Below are 14,240 nucleotides of genomic sequence, written 5' to 3'. Positions count from 1 at the left end.
AGAAGGAAGCCGAGTCCTTTGTTTTAATGGACGTGGGTTGGGCTTTGGGCCCAATACGGGCCCGGTTTGCCCAGTTTGGCTCGTTTGGCCCAATCTTGGTCCAAATTCTTTAAAATTAGTGTCAAAATTCTTGTTTTAATTTTCTCTATCACATTAAACTATAATATTTCATTTTCTAATTTTCTAGAATAAATTTTAATTTATGGGTTAATTATATATTAATTAACCGGGTTTTACATTCTACCCACCTAATAGAAATTTTTGCCTTCAAAAATATCGTTCGCCCCAAGAGTCCACGCGAGTGGTTCCTTTCTCAACCTAGCAAATAGTCTCTCACCCTTTACCAATCCTTGCAGCGACATACCTTCCACGTTTCCACTAACCTAACTTTAGCTGTCCTAACATACTCCCAAGCTTCTCGCTTTCGCTGCATCACCCTGATCATTTTTTATTAAGGACCTACCTAATCGTTTATGCTAGACAAACCTCCTATTAAGATAACTTAGGGTCGTCTACAATAGATCATGATTTTTCATTCAACCATGTGTTACGAGTGAATACTAGTCTTCAGTATTATCCAAAGTTGTTAAAAATTAAGTTATCAGTTTTCTTATTACCTCAGATCTGAGGATCGGATCCAGCTGCACCCCGGCCCCTCCTATGCGGGCAATCATAAACCACAATTTTATGGTTTATTTTGAGTTAAATTGAGTGAATTTTGTCAACTCTTCTCACACTTATCTATATAATTTGTATGTTTTTAAGATTCCTTCCTAATTTTGTTATATCATTGAAAACATGCTTCTTAGGCCTTTAAATTAATAATTTTTAATCCTCTCTTATTACCATTTGATGTCGTGATGTGTTTGCTAAGTGATCTCAGGGTTATAAGGTTGGAATGGCATGGAGGATGCAGAGGAAGCATGTTTAAGAGGAAGGAACATAAGAAATTGAAGTTTGGAGAAGATGGTCCCAAAGCGTACACATGATTGACGCGTATGAGTGACCAAGTGAAGCAAGATGGCGCTTATGCGTAGCTGACGCGTACGCATGACTAGTGCATTATCCAAGTGATGCCTACCCGTGGCTGACGCGTACGTACGACGAGCGTCACGTGCCTCATTATAGAGAAAAAGATGGGGGAGATTTCTAAGCTGATTTTTGGCCCAATTTTGAGCCAAATTTGAGGATAAAAGGCTGGGAGTAAAGGAGAATCAATGATTCACCACACACTTTAGTTTTAGTTTTATCTTGAATTATAGAGAGAGAAACTCTCACTTTTCTCTAGGTTTTACTGTTCTCAATTCAATTTCACTTGGATGCTTTAGTTAGATCTGTGTTAATTCCAATTTTAGATTGCTTTAATTTGTAGTTTCCCTCCTCTAATTTCATTTAGTGTTCTTGTTATTCTAGTAATTTTGGATCTTGAATTTGGATCTTGTTGAGATTGATTTCTATTAATGCATTGAGGAATTTCATGTTCATTGTTGTTAATTGCCTTGTTATTTTTAGTTGTTTGTAGTGGATAGCTTTAATTTGAATTGTGTTCTCAATTTTATAATGCCTTTTATTCTTGCTCAACAAGTATATGAGGAAATGTCACTTATGGCTAAGGAGTAGACTTTTATTCTTGGCTTGGGGGTTAAGCAATTGGAGACTCTTGATTTGTCAAAGTCTTTTGTGGATTTATAATTGGAAGTTGCTAGTTGACTTCAATTCCCCCAAAGCTAGTCTTTCACTAGAATTTGACTAGGATTTGTGGATTAGAATCAATTATACCACTTGACTTTCCTGCATAGTTAGAGGTTAATTAAGTGTTGCAATAGACAATTCCTATCACAATTGATGATGATAATGAGGATAGGAATTCCAATTCTCACCCCTAGCCAAGGTTTTTACATTGATTGATTGTCATTCATCCTGGTTAGCTTGATCTTTTATCTTCCTTATTTCGATTGCTAGTTGTTCATTGCATTGATTCCTAGTTGATTACTTTTCTTGCACTCAGCTCCTAAAATCCCAAGGAACCTGACGTTAGGATTTTTGCTAGTAAAGAATTTATAAAAATATTCGCGTTGTAGATATAGCTTCTAAACTAACAAAAATCCCTTCGTACAAACGTTTTGGTTGTCACAAGTAACAAACTCCTAAATAAATTGATAACCGAAGTATTTAAAGCTCGGGTCGTCTTCTCAAGGAATTGCAGGGAGGTATGTTTTTATTATTGGTTATGAGTTTGTAAATTGGGGGTTTTAAGAATGAGGAACAATTATGATGAATGACAAGTAAAATAAATAATTGACTGTAAAATAAACTCTTGGCAAGGTATGAGATTTGGAAGTCCTATCCTAGTTATCCTTATCAATTGTGATGAGAATTGGATTTTTCTCCCACTTTGTTAACCTCTATCTATGAAGGTTAGTCAATTGAATGAATTAATTCGAATCCTCAAGTCCCAGTCTTTCCTTGGGAAAAGTTAGAGTTATTGGATCTCGAATCAATTCTTGAAGAATTCCAATTTTCAATCAACAATGAGTTTGATAACTCAAGAGTCACCAATTAATCAACCAAAGCCAAAAGGTAGAAAAATCTAAATTATTTATATCATAAATAAGAGAAACAGATCAAAGATCTGAAAATACCTCAAATAATATTTATCAAGAAAATCATAACAGGAATGTCATTAAGCCAAATTGGCAACATATATAATTAAAAATAAGAGAAGTCAAAATAAAGGAATATTAAACCTGGAGCTCAGAAGAATTATAAGTTGAAATAATAACAAATCCTAAATCCTTTAAGAGGAATTCTAATCCTAAGTCCTAAGAGAGAGGAGAGAACCTCTCTCTCTAAAAACTACATCTAAACTATGAAAAGTGAATTATGAGAGCATGATCATAAATGGATGCATTCCCCCACTTTATAACCTCTGGTCTATGCCTTCTGGACTTGGATTTGGGCCAAAAAGGGCTTCAAAATTCGCTGTGAGCGTTTTCTGCAATTTCTGGTGCGTGGCCTCTGTCACGCGTCCGCGTGGGTCACGTGGTCGCGTCAATTGGAGTTTTCCTTGTCGCGCGGTCGCGTCAGTCATGCGGCCGCGTCATAGGTGTTCTTCTTTAGGCACGCGGTCGCATCAGTCACGCGGCCGCATCGCTGCTTCTTCAAGCTTGGCATGCGGCCGCGTCGTCCATGCGGTCGCGTCGCTGCCAGTTTCTTCACAAACTCCGTTTTATGCTTTCCTTCCATTTTTGTATGTTTCTTTCCATCCTTTAAGCCATTCCTGCCTTAGGAGATCTAGAACAACTCAACACACCAATCACGGCATCAAATGATAATAAAGGGTAATTAAAATAATTAATTTCAAAGCATAGGAAACATGTTTTCGACAAATATCATATAATAAGGAAGGGAAAGTAAAACCATGCAATTTACATGAATAAGTGGGTGAAGGATTGAATAAATCACTCAAATTAAGCACAGAATATATTATAAAATATGGGTTTATCAACCTCCCCACACTTAAACAATAGCATGTCCTCATGCTAAGCTCAAGAGAAACTATAAAGATGAAGAGGAATGGTAGGAATCATATAAAATAAAGACAAGTAAACTTGTAAGAAGATAGCTCATGAAAGCAGGGAACATAGAATTAAGCATTGAACCCTCACTGGTAGTGTATATTACTCTAATCTCTCTAGTGTATAGGGTAATCACTCTACTCTTTCCTAGTCATGCTTTCTAAACATTGTTCTTCATCTAACTAATCAACAAATATTTAATGTACCAATGCACACATCATGAGGTCTTTTCAAGGTTGTAATGGGGCCAAGGCAAGGGTGAGGATATATGTATGGCTAAGTGATCTATAAATTGAATCTTTGAGTAACCTGAGCTATCACCTAACATACATACATTCTATATAACTTCTAAAATCATGCCTAGCTACCCATAATTCCCACTTTTGTATAATTCCCATACTCATGTACCAAAATTTTTTTTATATTTCTTTACTTTTATCACATGTGCATTGATCTTTATTAAAGCTTAACATTGGGGTAATTTTATTCCCTTATTCACTTACTTATTTATTGATTTTTTTTGTCTGAAACATAACTTATCAATGCACATGGATTTTCCATTATATATATATATATATATATATATATATATATATATATATATATATTATTTTGGTTTTTCATGAGTAGGTTCCCAAATTCCCAATATTCAAATAAATTAGAAACATGATACATTCCCTTATTAACCCATGTTCCCACAGTTTCGCCACACTTAGTTGATACATAATCTCTATCTTAAGCTAACCAAAGATTAAATTTTGGATTTTTACTTTTGTTTTTCTGCTTAAAGCTAGTGATGTGGTTATAGAATAGAAGGGGGTTAAAAGGCTCAAGGTGACTAACAAGGGTGATGTAAAGGGTAGGCTTATTTGGGATAAGTGAGCTAAAATCAAATAATGGCCTCAATCATATGCAAACATGTAAATACACTAAATATTGGACATATAAAATGGAACAAAATAAAGATTGCAATCATAGAGAAGAAAAACACACAAGAATAAAATTTTATGGTTAAATAATGTAACCATACAATTAAGCTCAAATCTCACAGGTTGTGTGTTCTTTGGCTCAAAAACCATGTTCCAAATACAACTTCAAACAAATTTAACACAAAAATTCTCAATTTAAATTAGTGAAATTTTCAAAAATAGGATCTTAAAAAGAAACTTATTATTTTTACCAAGCAGTAGCTAAATGCATAAAATAACAAACATGCAATTAAACATGCAAATGCAATAATGAACAAACAAAGAAAATAAAACAATGGTGTTGAAAAGAAGAAAATAGCTAACCCATGGAGATCGGTATCGACCTCCCCACACTTAAAGATTGCACCGTCCTCGGTGCATGCTAAGATGTGCAGGTGAGCGGGTTGTTCCAACTGATGCTTTTCTCCAAAGATTGTGCAGATGGACTTGTCTTCTCTCCCCATGTAAACCTCTTCCGCTTCCCTTCCGGGTGGCCATCCTGAAAGAAAATAGGGAAGAAAAGTAACCCAGAAATAAAGATAAGAAAATAAATGAAGTATGGTTGGGTTAATGCCAAATGATAAGGGTCTCATTTACATGGAAGCTTCAACATGTACGTGAGAAAACAATAGAAGCCATGGCATGCCAGTGGTACAAAATGTACAATAATGGGGAAAAGAGTGGGTAATGAAAGACAATGTAAGTTCATGTCAATGCAAAAGGAATACAGGTATCATAAAAGATTGATATTGACAGAAAAATAGCATCACCCAACATGGTAAAACAAGTCACTAAAAATTATACCAGAAAAGATGTAACAGTTAAATAAGAAAATCAACAACAAAGGAAAAATGATAAATTTAGAAAAGAAAAGAAAAATATGCACTAATTAAAATGCAATGAATGAAATATGCAAATAAATAAAATGAAAGATAAGAAGAATGAGAAGGGAAAGAAGTGAATAAGAAAGGAGGGAGGGAAAAATTAGGATTGGGGAAGAAAAGATAAGATATTTGGCATATTAGGTTAAGGTGTACGGTGCAAGCGACGTGGACGCATGGGGGACGCGTTCGCGTGACTTGCGCTTAAATTAATCGACGCGGACGCGTCAGTCACGCGGTCACGTGACACATTTTATGCAACTGGCGCGAGGGCCGCCTCGCGCTCCCACAACTCTTTGTTCGAATTATTTTTTTGCCAAATTTGGGGTGACGCGATCGCGTGGGGCATGCAATCGCGTGAGTGGGCTTTAGAAGGGAATGATGCGGACGCGTGAGCCATGCATCCGCGTGGGTAGAATTTTTTGTTCAGCACCAATCCAGCACCACTCTCGCACAATAATTCGTTGTGCACGCTTTTTACGTCAAAAATCAGGGCACGCGGTCGGGTGGGTCACGCGGTTGCGTGGGAGGCCATGATTCCCATGTGACGCGGACGCGTCGGCAACGCGGTCGCGTGGGTCGATTTGTGCCACTGGCACGCCTCAGCCACGCTCCAGCGTGACTCTCTGTTCAACTTTCTTTTCCTCATAACGCACTGGTGACGCGGACGCATCAGCAACGCTGCCGCGTCGCGTGCGTAATTTTTTTTTTGCAGTATGCAGAGTGCAATGCTTAATATTAATGCTATGCATGATTCCAGGTTCAGTAAAAATTAAAAAACAAACAAAACATACTAGAATTAAAACTGAAAAGGGACGATCATACCATGGTGGGTTGTCTCCCACCTAGCACTTTTACTTAAAGTCCTTAAGTTGGACATTCTGGTGAGCTCCTTGTTATGGTGGCTTGTGCTTGTACTCATCCAGAAATCTCCACCAATGTTTGGAGTTCCAGTAGCCTTCGGGGTCCCAAACAAGGCACAGAAAGCCTTCAAGCAAGTTAAAGCAAGTGACAAGACCCCAAGAGTGTTGATTTCTAGATTGAATTCTGGGGTCCCAAATCTTGCTTTTGCACCCGTCTTCTTGTTGAGCAATATTGTTCCATCCGGGTGGCAAACAGTCTGAATTCTCACTGAAGTAGCCAGACAACTTCCTAGACCCATTCAGTTGAGCTCTAAACCAACCTTTGCATTTAAATGTTGAGCACACAACCATATTGAACCTTGCAGGATAAATCTTATCACTGACCATCTTCCTCTTACTCTTAATGCCACAAAGAGCTCTAAGTTGACCATCCGTCTCCAGTAGCCCATATTCAAGTGGGGTTAGAAAGCTAAGGGATATGAATTTTACCCACTTGAATGTTGTGAAGGATGATGGCAACTTAGGGGGAGGTATTTTTAATGAAATTGCAAGCTCCACTCCCTTGTGCTTTTTGACAACTTCCACCTCTTTGTAAACTTCTTTGATTTCAACCTCTTCCTCTTGGTAGCTTTCTTCTAATTCAAACTCTTCTTCATTGCGCACCAAGGGCATGGGAGGTTGTGCCTCTTCTTCTTGAATCTCCATCTCTTGATTAACCTCTTCCAAGTCTTCTGTTATGACATGCCTTGGAGGTTGTACACCCTCCTCAACATCAATTTCAAATACCTTGGAATGAGGCTTTATGACTTGAATTTTCCATGGAGGTTCTGCATCTCCTAAGTCTGTAACCGCTTCTTCTTCAACAATTATGGCTTCCTCCACTTGTTCCAGTACAAAGTCATGCTCCTTACTGTCCACTGGAGTTTCTAGTGTCTCCTTCATGCTACGTTCTTCATTAGATTCTCCACATGAAGCCATGGGGGTCCCTTGAGTGTCCGAACGTCCGAAAGGTAATTGACTTATTGCTTGCTCCAATTGATGAAGGGTTGCATGAAATTGATCTACTGTTTCCTTGAAATGATCCCTTGACTCTTGCTCCATTTCAATAGCATAACTGGGATCATCTTGCTCTTGGATTGATGGATGTGGGTGCTCTTCCATGGATGGTGGTGATGGGATGGGTGGTGATGGAATGGGTGGATCATTATATGGTTGAAAAGGAAGTGCACTAGAGTTTGAGGGTTGATTGTTGAAGGTATTCAGTGGTCCGATTTGGGTGACCAGAGCTTGTATAGTAGAGTTTAAATCGGCAAATACTTTCTCCGTGGCGGTTTGGGGTGGATAGGAGGGTTCATTTTGATAAGGATAAGGAGATGGTGTATATTGCGGTGGTGGTTCTATGTATGGTTCATTTGGCTCATAAGGTGGTTGGTATGGTGGATATGGATTAGGGTCATACGGAGGTGTTTGGTGGAAAGGAGCTTGTGAGTATGGTGGTTCAAAATTATATTGAGGAGGAGGGGGTTCAAAGGCATATAGTGGGTCTTGTTGGTAGTCAAAAGAGTGCTCACCATAGCCATTGCCTTGATATGCATCACAGAATGGTTGTTGATAGTTCATTGGAGGTGGTTGTTGCCATGAGGGTTGATCAAATCCTTGTGGCTCCTCCCATCTTTGATTGTTCCGACCATGGTGCATGTTGTCATTATAATCTCCTCTTCCTACAACATAATTATAACCAGACTCATAGCCAAAGGGGTGAGAGTTTATAGTAGTGAGAGATAACAAAAACAAAAACTAACAAAAAAGGAAAATTTTTTTGAAAAATATTTATAATAACCAATAATAAGGCACACGTTTGCAATTCCCCGGCAACGGCGCCATTTTGATGTTAGGATTTTTGCTAGTAAAGAATTTATAAAAATATTCGCGTTGTAGATATAGCTTCTACACTAACAGAAATCCCTTCGTACAAAAGTTTTGGTTGTCACAAGTAACAAACCCCTAAATAAATTGATAACTGATGAGCGGATAATTTATACGCTTTTTGGCACTGTTTTTAGTATGTTTTTAGTATATTTTAGTTAGTTTTTATTATATTTTTATTAGTTTTTATTTAAAATTCACTTTTCTGGACTTTACTATGAGTTTGTGTGTTTTTCTATGATTTCAGGTATTTTCTGGCTGAAATTGAGGGACCTGAGCAAAAATCTTATTCAGAGGCTGAAAAAGGACTGCAGATGCTGTTGGATTCTGACCTCCTCGCACTCGAAGTAAATTTTCTGGAGCTATAGAAGCCCAAATGGCACGTTCTCAATTGCGTTGGAAAATAGACATCCTGGGCTTTCCAGCAATATATAATAGTCCATACTTTTCCCAAGAATTGATGGCCCAAACTGGCGTTTCAAATCAGCCTCAGAATTCCCGGCGTTAAACGCCGGAACTGGCACAAAAATGGGAGTTAAACGCCCAAACTGGCACAAAAGCTGGCGTTTAACTCCAGGAAAAGTTTCTACACATGTAAGCTTCAATGCTCAGCCCAAGCACACACCAAGTGGACCCCGGAAGTGGATTTTTACGTCATTTACTCATTTCTGTATATCCTAGGTTACTAGTTCACTATAAATAAGTTATTTTGACATTGTATTTGGACCTTATGACACATTACACGTTTCTTATTGTATCTTCTACGGCATGAGTCTCTAAACCCTATGGTTGGGGGTGAGGAGCTCTGCTGTGTCTTGATGGATTAATGCAATTACTACTGTTTTTCATTCAATCACGCTTGCTTCCATTCTAAGATATCACTTGTTTCTCAACTTGATGAATGTGATGATCCGTGACACTCATCATCATTCTCACCTATGAACGTGTGCCTGACAACCACCTCTGTTCTACCTTAGATTGAGTGAATATCTCTTGGATTCCTTAATCAAAATCTTTGTGGTATAAGCTAGAATTGATGGCGGCATTCAAGAGAATCCGGAAGATTTAAACCTTGTCTGTGGTATTCTGAGTAGGATTCAAGGATTGAATGACTGTGACGAGCTTCAAACTCCTGAGGGCTAGGCGTTAGTGACAGGCGCAAAAGAATCACTGGGTTCTATTCCAACCTGATTGAGAACCGACAGATGATTAGCCGTGCTGTGACAGAGCGCGTTGAACATTTTCACTGAGAGGATGGGAGGTAGCCATTGACAACGGTGAAACCCTACATACAGCTTGCCATGGAAGGAGCCTTGCGTGCATGAAGAAGAAGACAGTAGGAAAGCAGAGATTCAGAAGATAGAGCATCTCCAAAACCTCAACCTATTCTCCATTACTGCAAAACAAGTATCTATTTCATGTTCTTTTACTTTTCACAATTAAACCTGAGAATTATTGATATCCTGACTAAGAGTTACAAGGTAACCATAGCTTGCTTCAAGCCGACAATCTCCGTGGGATCGACCCTTACTCACGTAAGGTATTACTTGGACGACCCAGTGCACTTGCTGGTTAGTTGTGCGGAATTGCAAAAGTGTGATTGCAATTTCGTGCACCAAGTTTTTGGCGCCGTTGCCGGGGATTGTTCGAGTTTGGACAACTGACGGTTTATCTTGTTGCTTAGATTAGGAATATTTTATTTTTGTTGGTTTAGAGTCTTTTATTTGAGTTTAGTTTCATATTTTAAGTTTGGTGTCTTCTTTGTGTTTTCCTTTAAATTTTCGAAAATTTGTGTTTGATTTTCTAAAAATTTTAAGTTTGGTGTCTTTTGTGCTTTTATTCACTTAAAAATTAAAAAAAAATTGTTCTTGGTGTTCATCTTGATCTTCAAAGTGTTCTTGGTGTTCATCTTGACATTCAAAGTTTTCTTGTTTGTTCTCTTTGTTTTGATCTAAAATTTCTAAGTTTAGTGTCGTTTTGTTGTTTTTCTCTTTCCTTATTAAAATTTAAAAATCAAAAAAATATCCTTTCCTTATTTTACTCATAATTTTTGAAATTTTGCATTAAATTAGTCAAAGATTTTCAAAATCATATCTTTTTTTTAGTCAAGTCAAAATTCTAATTTCAAAAATTGATCTTTTCAAATCTTTTTCAAAAATAAAATCTTTTTAATTTCTTCAATCATATCTTTTCAATCATTTTTTTAATTGCAATCATATCTTTTTTCAAAATAATTTTCAATTATATCTTTTTAATTGCTAATTCCAAAATCTTTTTAATTAATTAATTGATTTAGTTTTTAATTTGCTTTGATTTTATTTTCTTTTAGTTTTCAAAATTTTATTTTATTTTCCATTTATTTCATTTTATTATTTTCGTTCACTTTGAATTAAATAAAATAAAAAAATAAAAATATAATTTACTTGCAATCGACATCATCTTCCTTTCTCCATCATGGACCTAAGTGGAATTGAGTAGTCCAGAAGGACTCTAGGGTCATATGCTAACCCCATTACAGCTGCATATGGGAGTAGTATCTGTATATCTCCCATTAAAGCAAGCAGCTTTGAGCTAAACCCTCAACTCATTATCATGGTGTAGCAAAATTGCCAGTATTTCGATCTTCCACAGGAAGAACCTACTGCGTTTCTGGCACAGTTCTTACAAATTGCTGACACAGTACGTGATAAAGAGGTGGATCAGGATGTCTACAGATTATTACTGTTTCCATTTGCTATAAAAGATCAAGCTAAGAGGTGGTTGAATAACCAACCCACAGCAAGTATAAAAACATGGAGACAGTTATCAGACAAATTCCTGAATTAATTTTACCCTCCAAAAAGGATGACACAGCTAAGGCTGGACATCCAAGGCTTTAAACAAGAGGATAATGAATCCCTTTATAATGCCTGGGAGAGGTACAGAGGTATGCTAAGGAAATGCCCCTCTGAAATGTTTTCAGAGTGGGTACAGTTAGACATCTTCTACTATGGGCTTACAGAAAAAGCTCAGATGTCTTTAGACCACTCAGCTGGTGGATCTATACACATGAGAAAGACGATTGAAGAGGCTTGATGAGCGGATAATTTGTACGCTTTTTGGCATTGTTTTTAGTATGTTTTTAGTATGATCTAGTTAGTTTTTAGTATATTTTTATTAGTTTTTAGTTAAAATTCACTTTTCTGGACTTTACTATGAGTTTGTGTGTTTTTCTGTGATTTCAGGTATTTTCTGGCTGAAATTGAGGGACCTGAGCAAAAATCTGATTCAGAGACCAAAAAGGACTGCAGATGCTGTTGGATTCTGACCTCCCTGCACTCGAAGTGGATTTTCTGGAGCTACAGAAGCCTAATTGGCGCGCTCTCAACGGCGTTGGAAAGTAGACATCCTGGGCTTTCCAGCAATATATGATAGTCCATACTTTGCCCAAGATTTGATGGCCCAAACTGGCGTTCAAAGTCACCCTCAGGAATTCCAGCGTTAAACGCCGGAACTGGCACCAAAATGGGAGTTAAACGCCCAAACTGGCACCAAAGCTGGCGTTTAACTCCAAGAGGAGTCTCTACACGAAAATGCTTCAATGCTCAGCCCAAGCACACACCAAGTGGGCCCGGAAGTGGATTTTTATGTCATTTACTCATCTCTGTACACCCTATGCTACTAGTTCTCTATAAGTAGGACCTTTTACTATTGTATTTGGATCTTTTGATCATGTTTTTATGATTGAACCCACTTTGGGAGGCTGGCCATTCGGCCATGCCTAGACCTTTGTTCTTATGTATTTTCAACGGTGGAGTTTCTACACACCATAGATTAAGGTGTGGAGCTCTGCTGTACCTCGAGTATTAATGCAATTACTATTGTTCTTCTATTCAATTCCGCTTGTTCTTGTTCTAAGATATCACTTGTTCTTCAACTTGATGAATGTGATGATCCGTAACACTCATCATCATTCTCACCTATGGACGTGTGACTGACAACCACCTCCGTTCTACCTTCGATTGTGTTAATATCTCTTGGATTCCTAATACACGATGCATGGTTGATCGCCTGACAACCGAGTGCTCGCCTGACAAACGAGCCAGCCATTCCGTGAGATCAGAGTCTTCGTGGTATAGGCTAGAACTGATGGCGACATTCAATAGAATCCGGAAGGTCTAACCTTGTCTGTGGTATTCTGAGTAGGATTCAATGATTGAATGACTGTGACGTGCTTCAAACTCCTGAGGGCGGGGCGTTAGTGACAGACGCAAAAGAATCACTGGATTCTATTCCGGCCTGATCGAGAACCGACAGATGGATAGCCGTGCCGTGACAGGGTGCGTTGAACATTTCCACTGAGAGGATGGGAGGTAGCCACTGACAACGGTGAAACCCTTGCTTAAGCTTGCCATGGAAAGGAGTAAGAAGGATTGGATGAAGACAGTAGGAAAGCAGAGAGACGGAAGGGAAGGCATCTTCATACGCTTATCTGAAGTTCCTACCAATGAATTACATAAGTATCTCTATCCTTATCTTTATAGTTTTATTCGTATGTCACCATACCCATTTGAGTTTGCCTGACTAAGATTTACAAGGTGACCATAGCTTGCTTCATACCAACAATCTCTGTGGGATCGACCCTTACTCGCGTAAGGTTTATTACTTGGACGACCCAGTACACTTGCTGGTTAGTTGTGCGAAGTTGTGTTTATGCCATGGTATTGAACACCAAGTTTTTGGATTCATTACCGGGGATTATTTGATTTGTGAAAAGTGGTGATCACAATTTCGCATACCAAGTTTTTGGCGCCGTTGCCGGGGATTGTTGAGTTTGGACAACTGACGGTTCATCTTGTTGCTTAGATTAGGTATTTTTTTTTCGGAATTCTTGAAGATAAATTCTAGAGTTTCATGATGATTTGTTGAAATCTGGCTGGCTGTGAAGCCATGTCTAACTCCATTGGACCGAGGTTTCAACTTATCATCACAAGAGCTTGTTGATTTCTATCAATCTTGCTTTTGGAGCAGTGATCTGCTAAGGCTTGGCTGGCCATTGGCCATGTCTAGTGTTTTGGACCGAAGCTTTCTTTGAAAGCTTGGCTGGCTGTGAAGCCATGTCTAATTCCTGGACCGGAGTCTTAGACTAAACATTGCATGATTCCTGGAATTCTCATTAAGAATTTTGATACCTTTTTTTCCACTTAATTTTCGAAAAACACAGAAAAATTACAAAATCATAAAATCCAAAAATATTTCTTGTTTGAGTCTAGTGTTTTATTTTAAGTTTGGTGTAAATTGCATGCATTCATTCATGTGTCTTAAGGATCTTCAAGTTGTTCTTGATGATTTCATTACTCTGATCTTTGAATTCTCTTGACTTGAGTGTTTATGTGTCTCATATGCATTCTCATTAGTGTCAGTAGTATACAAACTGCTAAGTTTGGTGTCTTGCATGCATTGTTATTTGATTCTAGTTGCATTTTGATTATTCCTCTTTATTAAAAATCCAAAAATATTTTTAATTTGTGTCTTTTCAAGTCAATAATACAGAGAATTGAAGATTCAGAACATACAGCAGAGGAATTATATAGAAAAAGATGGGCGTTCAAAACGCCCAGTGAAGAAGGACAGACTGGCGTTTAAACGCCAGCCAGGGTACCTGGTTGGGCGTTTAACGCCCAAAAAGGTATAGTTTTGGGCGTTAAACGCCAGAATGTGCACCATTCTGGGCGTTTAACGCCAGGATGGCACAAGAGGGAAGATTCTGTTTTCAATGCAAATTTTTTTCAAGTTTTCAAAATTTTTCAAAATCAAATCTTTTTCAAATCATATATTTTCAATCAAATCTTTTTCAAATTCAATTTCCTTCCATTTTTGAGGAAACTTGCCATCAATTAATGATTTGATTCAACACTTCAAGTATGTTGCCTTTTCTGTTGAGAAAGGTTTAATTTTTGAATCATATCTTTTCTTGTTAGGCAAGTTACTAATTTTCAAAATTAAATCTTTTTAAAAATGTTTTTCAAATCATATCTTCTCAAT

Source organism: Arachis hypogaea, chromosome 7, assembly GCF_003086295.3.
Source record: "Arachis hypogaea cultivar Tifrunner chromosome 7, arahy.Tifrunner.gnm2.J5K5, whole genome shotgun sequence".
Lineage (NCBI taxonomy): Eukaryota > Viridiplantae > Streptophyta > Magnoliopsida > Fabales > Fabaceae > Arachis > Arachis hypogaea.
The sequence above is the reverse complement of the archived record's forward strand: the minus strand, read 5'-3'. Positions refer to the sequence as shown.